This window comes from Dreissena polymorpha, chromosome 12 (assembly GCF_020536995.1).
Source record: "Dreissena polymorpha isolate Duluth1 chromosome 12, UMN_Dpol_1.0, whole genome shotgun sequence".
In the NCBI taxonomy this organism is placed as follows: domain Eukaryota; kingdom Metazoa; phylum Mollusca; class Bivalvia; order Myida; family Dreissenidae; genus Dreissena; species Dreissena polymorpha.
This window is the reverse complement of record NC_068366.1, coordinates 67,408,122-67,412,242: the sequence shown is the minus strand read 5'-3', so window position 1 is coordinate 67,412,242 and position 4,121 is coordinate 67,408,122.

Genomic DNA, 4,121 nt, shown 5'->3' with positions numbered 1-4,121 from the left:
TATATAGAAATATAAAGCTAATTTATTACCATCAATGCAAACACTCCACAGCTGTTTCCATGGCGCTGTTTGTTGCAAGGTGGCGCTTTGAACTCTGAACTGAATTTTTTCCAAGCCATCGTTCACAATTTGCGCTCGTTGACACATGAACTGGCTGCAACAAATATTTTGTTGGTAAAAATCAACAAAAATCATGTGCCTATATACTTAAGCGGTACTTTATCTATACCAAATATTTTTGGTAATCAGTTTTCAAACATATATATGTGAATCTATTAAAACATTATTTGAAACACATAAGTGTGAGAGATAGGACACAATAATAAATAAGAATGAACTAAGAAAGCAAGCTTAAATTTATATATAGCCTATCATTTTTAAAGTGTTGGTGGTTATTACAAGTTAATATTTAAGATAAAGATCCAAATATAGAAAACAAATAAGATTTACAAAGTTTTTTGAATATCTTGTTTGGTATATTGCCTGATAAATGATAACTGGAACTGGCCAAAAAAGCTCCCTAAATGTGACCTTTGATCTCTTGTTAACGCATGCACTGCAGCTTCTCTACATGGAGAACATATGTGGTAAGCTATATTAAAAATGGCATATTCAATTATCGAATCACAGTTTGGATAAGCTCAGAGACACACATAAAATGCACATACACCAACTGCTACTGTGACTGCTATATCAAGCAGGTAAGACAAACAAGATGCGTTTGTGAAACAAAATGTCCCCCTATATGACGTTTGACCTTGAAGGATGACCTTGACCTTAACCCTTCACCACTCAAAATGTGCAGCTCCATGAGATACACATGCATTTCAAATATAGATTTCTAGCTTCAATATTGCAGAAGTGACATTTTATGAGACTATACTCCTAAAAGTTTTTTTCCTGGCCTCAAAGCAGTGTATCTTAAAGTAAAAACTCAGATTTATCAAAATATAGGATGGCCTTCAAATATATGTGAAGTTTTTTTTATTATATAAGAAAATCTGCAAAAACTAGCTTTTGCCAAAACTGTATACAATTTTCAAACATTTGTACACTTGGGACACTTACATGACTTTTGTATACAAGTTAAATAAGCAAACCATTCAACATATATAAATACTTTTTAAATTTTTATTACATTTGACTTTACAAATTAATGTTTCCCCAAATAATGTTCTGTGTCCGTTTGATGATTTAAGGTTGATGTTTAGGGATTTAAGGTTATTTGTACTTGACAACTTTAGTTATCATTTATTCTAAGAAATACCCAAACAGTCAGTAATATAGAATACAAATTAAATTGGCATAAAATATTCTTATAAAATTATAAGATAAGTTACAGGGAACTTGAATTGTTTGCTGAAACGATCTAGCATGATTTTAGGCCAAATCTGTACACTTGGGACATTTTCAAAATGGATGGAAATTTGAAGAAAAATAGCATAACTTTTATATGTATTTCATTTGAGGTATTTTGTGGCCCTAAATATGTTTATAACCGATGGGATATCAGAGGCATAAGGAATCTCCATAATTATGCAGTGTGTCATAGATCTGTTTTTTCCATAAAAAACACATATATTTCACAAATTGTAGATACATTTGACCTGGTTTTCAATATTTTTCACATAGTTGTATATATTTTACTTTGGTTTCATAATTTATCTTGTTCTATATAATAAAGATCTATTATACATTGCTCTTTATATGCTGGAGATCTATATGCTGGGCATTGTTCTCTATACAAATGGATAGCATACCTTGTTCTCTAAATATCAAATGATGTTCTCTACATATTAAACATTGTTCTCTATGGCATTGACCTTGATCTTTAAATAAAAGACATTATGCCTCTTCTATATGTTGGAATTTGATATCTATATATAAGACATTGCTCTCTATACTTGAAGTTGATCTTATATTGTGTTCTCTATATATTGGACGCTTTTCTATAAATATTGAACATGGTTCTGTATACAAATACATGTTTATATTTTTTTTTAATATTTGACCTCGTTTTCTATAATATGTGTCTTGTTCTGATAAAACTGTGCTAAATTCATGTGCGTAATGTGTCGTCCCAGATTAGCCTGTGCAGTTCGCACCGGCTTATCAGAGACAACACTTTCCGCTTAAACTTGATTTTCGGTAAGAAGGGACTTCCTTCAAACTAAAAATACCATAAAAGCGGAAAGTCTCGGCTCTGATTAGCCTGTGCAGTCTGCACAGGCTAATCAGGGACGAGACTTTCTGCACATGAATTAAGCCCAGTTTTCTCAGAACAAGACACATATAATTCACTGTTCTATATTTAGACCTTGCTCTCTATATATTAAACATTATATTCTCTATATATTGGACCTTGTTCTTTATAAATTAGACCTTGTTCTTTTTATACTTTATACATTAAAGACGATGTCCTCTTACTTGACCTTCCTCTGTAATACAATATATCCTCTATATATTTTGGTAATGTGTCATTAAAAATGAATGAAATAATAATAAGTGCTGTACCGTTGTTTATCGAAGGTTTTAACATGGTTTTTAGTTTAGATGTGTAGGAATTGTACCACAAGGGTGACAGTCTGCGTGGTTTAATTATAAGTGTCTGAAAGACTTTTTCATCCATCATATTTGACATTTGACCATGTTCAACTTTTATTTTGGCTTTTTTTTCAGTTGCTTTTGAATGCTTTATTAAATCGAAATTTAATCATTTATTCTGCTATAATGTAAGTTTGTTTTCACTTTCCGGAGGTTTATAAGAAAAACATTCATTTTGTGTCCCAAGTGTACATGTACAACATTTAATAACCAACTTCAGGCTAACATTGAAGATAATTGGAGAAACATTTTGATTAAAATTGACATTAATTTGAGAAGAGGAAATGTGTTTTTGTAATAATGTTATGGTAAAGTCAAATATACTTCCCACACATTATCATTTATATGCTTATATTTTTCTTCTGAAGACAAAATATGGAGACATACCCATATAATAAGAGTAGTTAACCCCCAGAGTGAAGACACCACCTTTTTCTCTTGGAGATTACACCCTTCTGTGTACTTCTTTCCAGAAAATTAGTGCCTTTGTTTATTTTTTAAAAGCTATCACCTGTCCATCAAACATGATAAAAAATTCGTACACTTGAGACAATGCGATATTTGTCTTGCAAAAAAAGTTCACAAGGTTTTGAAATCAAATTTTCAGTACATCTAGTGATAAGCATTAATGGTTTGAAGAAAATGATGTAAAACCTTGAAAATTCTATCTTATGAAAAATTTAAAATGACTTTCTTGCAAAATGTACCCTTGTGACAGGGACAAATTCTGACCACATTTAGTATTCAGCTGTTCAAAATTTACATGAACAAATAATTGTATATATACCTGTACAAATGTGTAGAAAAAACATGTGACAGGTTAAAAGGACACTTTTTGCCTATAAATATTGAAGCACTTTATGATCCCACCTCTTAATATAGGTGAAGAGAGTTGAAAATTGTGGCACAAAATTGACAAGAACATCATAACTTTGAACACTTGCTACAAAAGATATCAACCTAAGTAAAAAGCATTGTTTTATTTTTCTTAAAGCATATGCATTTTTATATTCATTAATTGATGGCAATACCTTATATTTCTGAAAGTTTTATTTGAGTATAGAATTGAAAATTGCCTTTTACATAAAATGTCACGCAAAACCAGTACACTTGGGGCAATTTTAAGGATATTTTTCAATATATTTTGTTAATGAAGAAAGTTATTGAGAAGAATTTTCACATTTAAGTTAATCACATGGAAACACTTCTGTAAGATAGAAAAAGAACTCAAACAAGCTTAATGGTAAGAAAATAAATGCATGTTTAATTTAGTATTCATTATTTTTTAAATCACCCATAGGATATGATGCGGCATTTGTCTTTACGGAATATAAAAAAATCAATCATTTTTACCCGGAAGTTGGCGCTGTAATAAATTTGCTATTTTGTGTGCTCTTTTACTAAGCTTGATTAGGAATTTTTGAAAACGCGCCATGGAGATTTTCTTTCACCATTAAAAATAATAGTTCACGGATTTAAACCATAATTCCTGATTAATATGTTGCTACAGTGGATTC